Consider the following 13,351-nt stretch of genomic DNA (forward strand, 5'->3'; position numbering starts at 1 on the left):
AGAAAAGAAGTCGGGAAATCCTGGGACAGCCTCTAAAGGTCTAGCGTCCAGTGCGTGCGTTTGAAGCCACAGAAGCAGAGGTGAGAGAGAACTGGGAAGAAACAGTAATGGGACATGGACGGGCGTCGGGTTAGCGTCGCTGGAGAGAGAGGAGACCAGGAACTTGTGGCTTAGCGGGAACACAATATGCTCTCGTTTATTGATCAGATACATAGCCTTTTATGTATCTCTTCACTGGCAGCGGCAAGGGCAAAGGAAACGACTAGGACAGGGGACTGAGCAAAAAAAAGAGCGAACAGAACATAGAAAGCTTCCAGCTAACCAGTGGGGATTAAACCAGTGCCCTGCAGGCAGGGCGGGTCTCAGGCAAGACGGTGATGATGTAAATAGACCACAGCATCAAGCAATGCAGGGGAACCTGGCATGATGACCAACACGGCTAGAAACAGAAGGGGTCTTTAGAAGCAGAATTAGCCCAAGGAGAAATGATGCCCAACAGACGGGCTGAAAAACCTCGTGATTTTGGTGAGAAGTATCTTGAGTGGATAGACTGGAGAGGCTTATCAGACACCAGAGAGAGTAAGACTGAAGACAATCCTGTCTACATGCACAGCAGTCAAGTCACTGAAAGTCAAAGGTAAAGAATGAAATCTGAAAGGAATTCAAGGCAGGACCATTCAAACAAACAAACAAACAAACAAAAACAACCGGCGTGAGGATCCCAGTTCGAGCCCCCGGCTCCCCACCTGCAGGGGAGTCGCTTCACAGGCGGTGAAGCAGGTCTGCAGGTGTCTGTCTTTCTCTCCCCCTCTCTGTCTTCCCCTCCTCTCTCCATTTCTCTCTGTCCTGTTCAACAACAAATGACATCAACAACAACAATAATAACCACAACAAGGCTACAACAACAAGGGCAACAAAAGGGGAAAAAACAGAAAAAAGTATTTGTAGACATAGATAGAGACATATCACTAGAGAGTCAGCTCATATCTGTGACCTTGGGAGAACCACTGTAGTTTCCAATGGAGGGACTCGGGACACAGAGCTCTGGTGGTGGGAACCATAGGAAGTTACACCCCTGTTATCTTACAGTTTTGTAAATCAATATTCAATCACCAGTAAAAAAAAACAACTTAAAAACATTGCAGGCATGCAAGGGAAAGCAGCACATTCTACACAGAAATGTGAGAAGTTACAGGTTCACGGAGTTGTCATTAGAAACTGATGTCAGAAGTTCATGGACCAGTGTTTCTGAAGTGCTGAAAAAGAAAAAGAGACAAGCGTCTCAAGAGGAGAGCCTCAGGTGCCAGGGGCAGACGGAACAGCAGAGCACAAGACGTGCAGGCAAGAGGTCCCGGGTTTGATTCCTGGCGTCATTCCTAGAGCAGAGCTGAGATCTGCCAGGCCACAAAGAAAAACAGAACACACACACACACACACACACACACACACACACACACACACACACACACACACACACACACAGACACACAGATACACACAGAGATACATAGACAGACACAGACACACAGATACACAAATGCACACACAGACACACACACAGACAGACACACACAGAGATACATAGACAGACACAGACACACAGACACACACAGACACACACACACACAGACAGACACACAGACAGACACAGAGATACATAGACAGACACAGACACACACATGCACACACAGACACAGATACATATACACAGACAACACATAACATAGACAGACATACTGACACACATACACAGACAAATACACATACAACAGACACACACACAGAGACACAGACAACACATACCATACACAGACACACAGACAGACACACACAGACACAGACAGACAACACATACCATCCACAGACGCATGGGCAGACACACACAGACAGACAGACAACACATACCATTCACAGGCACACAGACACACACAGACAGACACAGACAGACAGACAACACACACCATACACAGACACAGAGACGGACACACACAATCCTGTATTCAGTCAGAACCTGAGGAAAAGCAAAACACAGCTAAAGCAAACCAGGGAAGCAAAGAAGTTCTTCAGGCGGGACACAGTCCACGGCAAAAGGAAGCCAGTTTCTTTAGGAAGAAATCCCGGTTCAAGCCCCCGGCTCCCCACCTGCAGGGGAGTCGCTTCACAGGCGGTGAAGCAGGTCTGCCAGGTGTCTATCTTTCTCTCCCCTCTCTCTCTGTCTTCCCCTCCTCTCTCCATTTCTCTCTGTCCTATCCAACAACAACGTCAACAATGGCAATAATAACCGCAACGAGGCTGCAACAACTAGGGCAACAAAAAGGGGGAAAAATGGCCTCCAGGAGCGGTGGATTCATGGTGCAGGCACCAAGCCCAGCAATAACCCTGGAGGGAAAAAAAAAAAAAAAAAAGGAAGAAATCCAGGGCTTTTGGAAATAACCACAACTTAATGCAATATGCCGGCTGATTTCCTGAAGACGCCTGTGACCATTTCAGACGAAAGCGATGCTTGCCCCACAACACACACAGGACGACGCCAGGAGCAAGGAGGGGCTCGAGGGGCCAGTGCCAGGGGCAGGGGTGGCTTCTGGCGTCAGCTCTTCAGAGCACCCTGTGGCTCAGGGCTCATTGTTCTGAAGAGATCTGAACGCCAGGGCATCTACATGCGTCCCACTCAGGTGATGGAGTTCATAAAGACAGAGCCAAGACCGTGTCTGACTGCAAACTTGTTGACAATTTCCTTTTCTTCCTTATAACATTTTTTCCCAATTTTTTACATTATCTATCTATTGGATAGAGACAGTCAAAAATCAAGAGGGAAGGGGGTGATAGAGAGGGAGAGAGACAGAGAGACATCTGCAGCCCTGCTTCACCACTCATGAAGCTTTCCCCCTGCTGGTGGGGACCAGGGACTCAGACCCGGGTCCGTGAGCACTGTAATACGTGCGCTCAACCGGGTGCGTCACTACACCTAGCCCGTCTTTTTAAATTTTTAAAAATATTTTTATTATCTTTATTTAGTTGATAAAGACATCCAGAAATTGAGAGGAAGGGTGAGATGGGCTGGCACACAGGGTGAAACAATATAGTACAAAGCACAAGGATCCCAGTTCGAGACCCCGGCTCCCCACCTGCAGGGGAGTCGCTTCACAGGCGGTGAAGCAGGTCTGCAGGTGTCTGTCTTTCTCTCCCCCTCTCTGTCTTCCCCTCCTCTTTCCATTTCTCTCTTTCCTACCCAAAAATATTTTTTTAAATGGCAGTAGAAGCAGCGGATTCATAGTGCAGGCACTAGGCCCCAGAGATAACGCTGGAGGTAAATAAATAAATAAATAAATAAATACTTTTATATTTATTTAATTTATTTATTCCCTTTTGTTGCCCTTGTTGTTTTATTGTTGTAGTAGTTGTTGGCTAGGACAGAGAGAAATGGAGAGAGGAGGGGAAGACAGAGAGGAGGAGAGAAAGACAGACACCTGCAGACCTGCTTCACCGCCTGTGCAGCGACTCCCCTGCAGGTGGGGAGCCGGGGCCTCGAACCGGGATCCTTATGCCGGTCCTTGTGCTTTGCGCCACCTGCGCTTAACCCGCTGCGCTACAGCCCGGCTCCCAAATATATATATTTTTAATTAAGAGAGAGAGAGAGACAGAGGGAGAGGGAGAGGGAGAGGGAGAGGGAGAGGGAGAGGGAGACCTGCAGCACTGTTTCAATCACTTTTTCCCCCTGCAGGTGGGGACCACGTGCTTGAACCCAGGTCCTTGTGCATTGTAACATGTGCTCTCAACCAGGTGAGCCACCACCTGACTTCCCATAATTTTCTTCCCTTCCCTCGCCTTCTCTTTCCTTCCCTTTCCTTCCCTTCCCCTTTCCTTTCTTTTCTTCCTTTCTTTTTTCTTTTTTTGCCTCCAGGGTTATTGCTGGGGTTCCGTGTTTGCACTACAAAGCCACTGCTCCTAGAGGCCGTTTTTTTCCATTTTATTGGATCAGACAGAGAGAAGTTGAGAGAGGAGAGGGAGACAGAGAGGGTGAGAGAAAGAGAGACACCTGCAGACCTGCTTCACCGCTCGTGAAGCATCCCCGCTACTGGTGGGGATCGGGGGCTCGAACCTGGGTTCTTCCGCAAGGTGAGATGTGCACTTAACTAGGTGCACCACCGCCTGGTGCCGTTTTTGATAATTTTCTAACACTCGGTCTTGAGGGTGGTCACTGAGCTCTGTGCTACCAGAGCCAGAAGAATCATGATTCCTACTAAGCTGGTCTTGAGTGAGTTGGAATAAACAACAGGACCACAGTCCTCTCTGTTCTAATATCTGTTTCCAGGAAGAGTGATCTCTTAGGCCCACCTCAGGAGAACTGGTGTTGATGTCTCTCTACTTTCTGCTATAAACAAGCCTCTAGACACATTCGAAAGGAGACGCGGCAGTAGAAGGGGGAGGTTGTCAGGTTCAAAAACCTCAGAATTACTCCAGAGATCCTTTTTTTTTTTTTTTTTTTTGCCTCCACGGTTATTGCTGGGGCTCACTGCCTGCACCATGAATCCACTGCTCCTGGAGGCCATTTTCCCCCCTTTTTTTGCCCTTGTTGTTGTAGCCTTGTGGTTATGATTGTTGTTGATGATGTCGTTCGTTGTTGGATAGGACAGAGAGAAATGGAGAGAGGAGGGGAAGAAAGAGAGGGGGAGGGAAAGACAGACACCTGCAGACCTGCTTCACCGCCTGGGAAGTGACTCCCCTGCAGGTGGGGAGCCGGAGGCTCGAACCGGGATCCTTACTCTGGTCCTTGCGCTTTGCGCCACGTGCGCTTAACCCGCTGCGCTACCGCCCGACCCCCCCAGAGATTCCTTTTTTATCTTTAATTATTTGTTGGATAGAGGTGTCCTGAAATTGAGAGGGAAGGGAGGAGATAGAGAAGGAGAGAGACAGAGAGACACCTGCAGGTGAGGACTGGGGGCTGGGACCTGGGTCCTTAAGCACTGTAACATGTGCGCTCACCTGGTCACTCCACCACCAGCCCCCAGAGATTTCTTTTTAGGAATAAACTGTCCCAGGAGTTTTTCCAAAAATAAATTACTGTGGCTTCCTCAGGCATAGAAGATTAGTTTTAAGTCCAATGCTTCGATACCATTTTCAATTTTCTGTTAACAGAAAGAGATAACTCAGTTTCTTGGTGGGGGTGGGTGGTAGTGGGGAAGGCTTCTTTCTTTCTTTTTTTTTGTTCAGAGTTCAGCTTAGAATAAGCATCTCTGGGTTAAAGGACACTTCTCTAAATGGATGTGACTCCGTTTCCCCAGAAGACCTTGTGGACAAGTCACGGGAGACAACTCACTCCGGAGGGCTGGACCTCTTTAGGTTGTGTCCACACAGACAACCGTCAGCGAGTCCATGCTGGGCCTTGACAGCTGTTAGCCGCAGCTAACTGTGAGCTGGTCAGATGGCCCCGTGTGGGCTTGGACTCTTTGATCTTAGTTGTGTGAGGCTGAATGACCAAGTGGCTTCCCCTTTCTGAGCTTTCGTCTCCCCAGTTCCAACACAGAAGGGATGGCCCTTGAGGCTTCTGGACAGAACTTCTGGAAGGAGGGGGCCTGACAGTGGTGCACCAGGTCAAGTGCACATAGTACAAAGTGCCAGGACCAGTATAAGGATCCCGGTTCGAGGCCCCGGCTCCCCACCTGCAGGGGAGTCGCTTCACAGGCGGTGAAGCAGGTCTGCAGGTGTCTGTCTTTCTCTCCCCCTCTCTGTCTTCCCTCCTCTCTCAACTTCTCTTTGTCTCTCTTTGTGAGAGACAGAAAGAAGCTGAGGTATTGGAGACGCTTAATGACAAGGAAGATGTATTCACTGCTCCTGGAAGTCATTTTTTTCCATTTTATTGGCTAGGATGGAGAGAAATGGAGAGAGGAGGGGGAGATAGGGCGAGAGAAAGACAGACACCTGCAGACCTGCTTCACCGCCTGTGAGGCGACTCTCCTGTGAAGGTGGGGAGCCGAGGGCTCAAACCTGGATCTCTGCTGGGGTCCTTGCGCTTAGTACTGTGTACGTTTAACTGGGTGTGTCAACGCCCAGCCCACAAGCCGGCAAGATTGTAATGGTCATATTTGTGAAGGCTCTGAACCCTCTCTCAAGATGCTGGAGGCAGACAGTGATACATCTCAGACTATTTGGGGGAGAAGTCACCCCAGTGGCAGGGTGGAATAGATCAATTCCAGAGGATCCAGGCCTGAAGGATTTTGGAAGGGCAGATGTGACAGATGCAACCACTCCGCTCCCCGGGCCCCCGCGGCCTGGGTCTCACATTATCCCCGAGAATACTAAACAGCCACTAGAAACATACTTGAAAGGAGAGAGGGCCTGCCTCATTTTCTTGAGGAGGAAGAGATTCTGCTAAATTGATTTTTGAAGGGACTCTGGGGAGAATTAATATTCATTCGGGGGAGGAAGCTGTTCGGTGAGAGCAGTGGTTCTTACACCATGGTGGAGTGATTGCTTTTGGAGCCGGTGTGGAAAATGCCGTAACAGTCCTGTAGCAGGCCGACCCTCAGGTGGGGTGAGGGGACTCAAGCAGCCCCATTTTAATGGGAGTCTTGGGTGACTCACACAGGTGACCTGGGGCTCACACACTTGAAGAAGCAGCAGGTCTAGGGAAAAAGGAAAGGCTGCAGGCACAGAGGCCTTCAGAAGGGCATTGGGGAGCCCCTGGAGGCCAGCTGTGAGCTGACTTCTGATGGCAGAGGAGCAGGGCCGCTCCGGAGAGACAGGGGCTCGGGTGACTGCGAGGCCGGCTGCCTGGCAACGCCGAGATCATGCCAGAGGGTGCAAGTCATTGCCAATCACCCTGAGGGGTAAAGGGAAACCTGGCATGGGGGGATCTAGTTAGCAATGTTGGGGGGGCCCTGGGTTCGAGCCTGGGCACCACGTGGGAGCCCCATGGTGGATGGTGGGTGGGGAAGGATGCACGGAGACGTCTCTCCTTTCTTTCCTTTCTAAGAATATTTATTTATTTTAATGGGAGATAGAGATGGGGGGAGAAAGAGAGCAGAACACTGCTTGCCTCTGGCTTGTGGTGGTGCTGGGGACAAAGCCTGGGGCCTTGGAGCTTCAGGCATGAAAATCTTTGCATAACAATTATGCTGTCTCTCCTTTCTCTGCACCTGTCTTTCCCTCTCTCTCTAAAATAATAATGGTAATAACGATGATGATAATAATAGTAATAGTAATAAAGATTGAGTTAGGGAGGTTTCTCTGTCATGCTGTGCATTCGGTGAAGCTTTATAAAAAAAAAGAAAGTGGGGGCCGGACAGTGTTGCACCTGACTGAGTGCATACAATCACTATGCACAAGGACCCGAGTTCAAGTCCCTGCTCCCCACCTGCAGGGGAGATGCTTCCCCAGCAGTGACGCAGGGCTGCAGGTGTCCCTCTGTCCTGGTAAAAAAAAAAAAGGGGGGGGGGAGGAATAGCCTCTGGGAGCGGTGGGTTCATCGTGTAGGCGCCAAGCCCCAGCGATAATCCTGGTGGCAATAAAAACAAACAAATAAACAAACAAAAGAAAAGCAGTCGTGGAGGTAAGTCAGCAGGCAGAGTGCAGGCTTTGCAAACAGGCAAACACCAGCCTCCAGGTGCTACTTCCTGCTCTACATACGATCAGAGCAGGGCTCTGGTCCCTCGCTCTCTCTCTCTCTTAATTTTTTTAAATTATCTTTATTTATTTATTGGATAGAGACAGCCAGAGGCCGAGAGGAAGGAGGAGACAGAGAGGGAAAGAGACAGAGAGACACCCGCAGCCCTGCTTCACCACTTGTAAAGCTTTCCCCCTGCAGGTGGGGACTGGGGGCTTGAACCTGGGTCCTTGAGCATTGTAACATGTGCGCTCCATCAAGCGCGCCACCACCCAGCCTCTATGGTCCCTCTCTTACTCATAAAATGTAAAATTAAACAACAAAACAAAACGCTCAGGCTATTTGGGAAGGTACCTTGGAGACATTTTTGCTTCTCTGCTCAGAGCAGGGCCGTGACCCCGTTCTTGTCTCCCAGCCAGGAGAAAGGTCCCGTGAACCAGCCCCCACCCCACCTCACTGCTTTTCCCCATCTGTAAGGGGGCGGTGAGGGGTGGGCACTGGGCCTCAGCAGGAGGCAGCGGCAAAGGCTGTGATGGTTCCGATGCAAAGCTGTCATGTGGGGGCCACCCAGCCTCCAGTCCTGTGTCCCTGAAGAGCCCTGGGGAGTCCCTGGATTTCAAATGATCTTCATTCATTTATTTATTGGATAGAGACCGTCAGAAATCGAGGGTGGAGCGAGAGGTAGAGAGAGGGTGAAACAGAGAGACATCCGCAGCCCTGCTTCATCATCTGCAAAGCTTTCCCCTGCAGGTGGGGACCAGAGGCTCGAACCCGGGTCCTTGTGCATTGTAATGTGTGTGCTCAACCTGGTCCCAGAGCGAGCTCGAAATCTCCATGCCCGGGGTCCAGAGATATGAGGGTGGGTCTCCTGAGTGTTGGGCACAGGACCGGGAGGGTCATCCACATATCTGGTGGGGGCAGCTGTTCACGTCACCTGGTAGTCCACACTGCCTTTCTTTCCCTGGGGGCTACTCTGGAAATTGCTCCACAGGGAACACCCCCTGCTCCTGCAGACCAGGTAAGAAAAGTGGACCCATGACCCAGAAGCCATGCGAGGAACTTGAGGGTCACCCAGAGTGTCGCGGCCTTAATGAAGGGAGGTGCCAGCAGCCCCGCTCGCACTTTTTTAATGACTCGGATTCCGCATTCCGTTAATGGAGATGAACTATCAGTGGCACGCACCTTGGCAATCCGGTTAGTGCCGGGCATCTTCAATCACCCGAGTGCCAGTCATTCATTCAGCTTTGCTTTTGTGCAGCTGTGACTGACTGGCAGGTCGGCCCTTCCGCCCACGCCATCACCAAACGCCCCCTCTCCTCCGACAGACGCCAGCCTCCCCGCAGAACGGAGCAAGACACAAAATTGACGGATTGTTTCCTGGGAGAAATATCCGGATATCAGAGCTAACCCTTGTCACCTCCCCGTCCCTCTGGTTCAGGATGCTATTGTCTGACAGAAGCCTCAGGGGAAGGTCCGGGGAGGAGGCAGGGCTGTCTTCTTCCTATCCATCACTCTCAAAGGTGAGGACCGCCCCAGACAGACCCCCACCCCTCCCTGTCTGTTACGGCACACGCCCATCCGTCCTGGGAAAGCAGGAGACCCTGTGCACCCCTCACACGGTGACGGAGGAGGGTGGGGTGAGAATCTAGTTGTCAACCCACTTTGACATGATCTGAGGTGCAGCCCTTAGCTTAGAGGGTAGTGTGTTTGTGGACGCAGGGGTGAGGGAATGGAATGTGGGGAGCCTCAGGAGTGGACTTCAAGTGACCTCAAGACCCGCAGAGAAGGACAGAGCCACCCAGAGAGAGAGTCAGGGTCACCTCCGGGCTGGGCAGGGGCTCTCATGCAGCCTGACACCCCTTCCTTCTCTCCCTATATCTAGGTGCGTCTGAAGCCCACCCAGCTCCCCTCCTGGCGTGCAGCAGGCAGACGCCCCTCTCATCTGGTCTGCTCGTTAGCAGGGGGGCGTCCAGCACACTGCGGGGGGCGGCATCGGCGGTGGGGACGGGCCTGCCCTGGGCCCTGGCGGCCGCGGTTCTCCCCATCAGTGTCAGGGCAGCAGGATGCTGGGGATACTCCCAGCGGGTCACACCCGCCACTGCAGCTCTCCACGAAGCGTCAGGTGAGCAAGTCGGTGCCATTACAACATCACTGTGTCCCCCACATACACCCGAGTCACCAAAGCGGTTTCTTTGCGGTTGTCTAGGTGGGAGTTGGGGCAGCTCTGCACATGGCCCCTCTCAGTGTCTGCTCGGAAAGGATAGGCTCAGTCCCTCCTCCTCCTCCTCCTTTTCCTCCACCACCTCCACCTCCTTCTCTTCTTCCTTCTCCTTTTCCTCCTCCTTCTCCTCCACTTCCTATTCCTCCTTCTCCTCCTCCTTCTCCTCCTCCACCATCTCCTCCTCTTCCTTCTGGTCCTCACATCCATCACACCTACTTGTCACATAAGAAAACCCAGGCTCAGGGTGTTTGAGTGGTTCTCCCAGCAGGAAAGCACACTTGGGCACAGTCCTGCATGATTCCAAACCTGGCGATTCACTCTCAAACCCCAGCGGCCCTACAAGAAATGAGATCACAGAATGAGTCACTTATCCACGAACGCTGGTCTTGGCCGTCCCGAAATGAGACCCAGGGCACAGGTGCAGGAGCTCGGGAAGCCTTGGCTCGGCCAGCAGCCTCTCTGCCTCTCTCTCCTTGTCCCTTCCTCTCTCTCTCTCTTTCTCTCCTTCTCTCTCTCTCTCTCTCCTTGTCCCTCTCTCTCTCTCCTTGTCCCTCTCTCTCTCTCCTTGTCCCTCTCTCTCTCTCTCCTCGTCCCTTTCCCTCTCTCTCTCTCTCTCCTTGTCCCTTTCTCTCTCCTTGTCCCTTTCTCTCTCTCTCTCCTTGTCCCCCCCCCTCTCTCCCCTTACACCTGGCCAACTCTTCAGAGAGAGCTGCTGCCATGGAACCCCCCTCTCCGATTCTGTAGAGGGAGACAGGAACACACCACATTCCCAGGGAATCCCTGAGGGGGTGGGGAGGGACCACAGGGCACCCTTTCAGCCCTCTCTCTGAACGCGCCCCATCGTGGGTTGGGTGGAAGCCTCCTTGCCGACACGCTCGAGCCTGGTGGCAGGAGAAAGAGGGGAGGAGAGCAGCTCCTAGATATTATATAAATGTGGGGAGGGGTTGCTCCTAGATATTATATAAATGTGGAGAGGGGTTGCTTAGCAACGGGGGCCAGCTGGCTGGGCTGGCGACTCCTCCAGCAGCTGGGGACACAGAATCTTCCTGCAAGGCCTCCAGCCATCCTGCCTCCATTGCGTCCCCCCTGACCCCCCACCCCAGCCCCAGCCCCCTCCTCTTGCAGGTGGCTGACAGAAACCAGCAGCCAGCTGGGTCTGTCCCAGGTCAATGGAGGCAGCCCCCCAGAGAATCCGCTCCATCATGGCAGGGAGCAAGGCCTGGCAGGGGCGGGAAGTTCAGTGGTCACAAGGCTTTGTCCTTGCTCATATTGAGGTCTGCAGCTGGCGTTTCTCAAATCCTGCTATGAAGGATGTGACCACACTTCCCTGGACAGATGACCCCACCAATGTGCCTTGGAGCTCCGCTTCCCCAGAGACCCACCCCACTAGGGAAAGAGAGAGGCAGACTGGGAGTATGGATCCACCTGTCAACACCCATGTTCAGCAGGGAAGCAACGACAGAAGCCAGACCTTCCACCTTCTGCATCCCACAAGGATCTTGGGTCCATACTCCCTGGGGATTAAAGAATAGAAAAGCGGGAGTTGGGTGGGGTAGCACAGCAGTTAAACGCATGTGGCACAAAGCACAAGGACCGGCGTAAGGATCCTGGTTTGAGCCCCCCGGCTCTCCACCTGCAGGGGAGTCGCTTCACAGGTGGTGAAGCAGGTCTGCAGGTGTCTATCTCTCTTTCCCCCTCTCTGTTTTCCCCTCCTCTCTCCATTTCTCTCTGTCCTATCCAACAATAATGACAGCAATAACAACAACTACAACAATAAAACAACAAGGGCAACAAAAGGGAATAAATAAATAAATAAATATTTTTAAAAAGAATAGGAAAGCTATCAGGGGAGGGCATGGGATACGGAGGTCTGGTGGTGGGAACTGTGCGAAGCTGTACCCCTCTTATCCTATGGTTTTGTTAATGTTTCCTTTTTATAAATAAAAAAATTAAAAAAAAACCCTGCTATGAGCCCCACTCGGCAGACACAGGGCAGAGTGTGGGGGGGACTGTGAAGGGGTCCTCTCCTGACCACCCTGTGAATCTCCTCTGCTTGAGAGATGCACCTATATTGGGAAGTGAATGAATGAATGAATGAATGAATGAATGAATGAACAGGAGATGACACTTGTCCTAAGTGCTCTGAGGAAGTAGACACAGGCTGTGTGTGGGAAGCAGCCTGAGAGGGTGTGGGGGTGCTGCAGCCCCCAGTGTGTGCCCAAGGAAAGAGATACCCCCCATGCCTTGGGGGAAATGCCCCACAGGTGACTGAGCTCTGAGTCCAGTGTCCCCTGCCCAGCGTGGCAGACCGGGGGCTCCTTCACGGCTGGCTCTGCCTTCTGCACCCCACCTGCCCCCGCTGGAAAGCAGGCCATGCACCTGGCACCTGGCCCCTGTGCCCTGTCCCCAGCTCCCACTCCAGTGTCACCACTGTGCCTTGGGGACACGAGAATGGCTCCCAGTGCCTTCTATTCCCACCTCACTCGCTGCCCAGCACCAGACGGGGTCACAATGGGGCTCAAACCCTTCACTCCTGCACTCATCCCTCTTAGCGGCTGCCCTCCAGAGGGTCTGAGACCCCCAAAACCTGAGGGTCCCAGGGCTCGGCTGCTTCCCTACCCTGGTTCTGACCACAGCTGCTCTCGCTGGCTGAGTTCTGGCCACAGAATGTGACCATGGCTCTCACTCAGACAGGGCAAGCTCCTTCCTTCCTCCCCTCCTTCTTTCCTTCCTTCCTCCCTTCCTTCCTCCCTTCCTTTTCTTTCTTTCTTTCTTTCTTTCTTTCTTTCTTTCTTTCTTTCTTTCTTTCTTTCTTTCTTTTTTCTTTCTTTCTTTCTATCTTTCCTCCTTCCTTCCTTCCTTCCTTCCTTCCTTCCTTCCTTCCTTCCTCAGGGCCTTGCTCATGTGAGTTTTCCCTGCTCTTGATGGTTTCACACACAGGTGTTAGCTTAAAGGTCACCTCCTCTGGGAGGCAATGGTGAGATAGTTCTAGAATGAATGAATGGATGGATGGGTGGGTGGATGGATGGATGGATGGATGGGTGGATGGATGAATGGATGGATAGATGGGTGGATGGATGGGTGGATGGATGGATGAGTGGGTGGATGGATTGTTGGGCAGTACGCCAGCTTCCCCCTGCTTAACTCTGCAGTCTATTTACATAACCACTAGAACCGCCCTGCCTGCAGGGCATTGGTTTAATCCCCACTGGTTCATGATGTCTTTTTGCTCCGCCCCCTCTCGTAGTCACCCTGATTTCCACCACTCTCTTTTCGCTCCACCCTTTCTACGTCACATCCTGTTTCCTCCCTACTTGGCGAGTATATATACAATTGCTCTTCTGATTAAACACACATGGAATTGCCTTCTGGCTCCGAGAGTCCCAGAGTCTCTCTCCTGTGACGTTAGCCAGGCACGAGTTCCTGATACCTCTCCACACAGCACCCTAGGTTGGCTCCAGTCGAGTTCTCTCCAACCCAGAGAGCACATGCTCGGGAAGAAGCACCCTCAGGCTATCCAGGCAGCT

The sequence above is a fragment of the Erinaceus europaeus genome, chromosome 6, assembly GCF_950295315.1.
Source record: "Erinaceus europaeus chromosome 6, mEriEur2.1, whole genome shotgun sequence".
In the NCBI taxonomy this organism is placed as follows: domain Eukaryota; kingdom Metazoa; phylum Chordata; class Mammalia; order Eulipotyphla; family Erinaceidae; genus Erinaceus; species Erinaceus europaeus.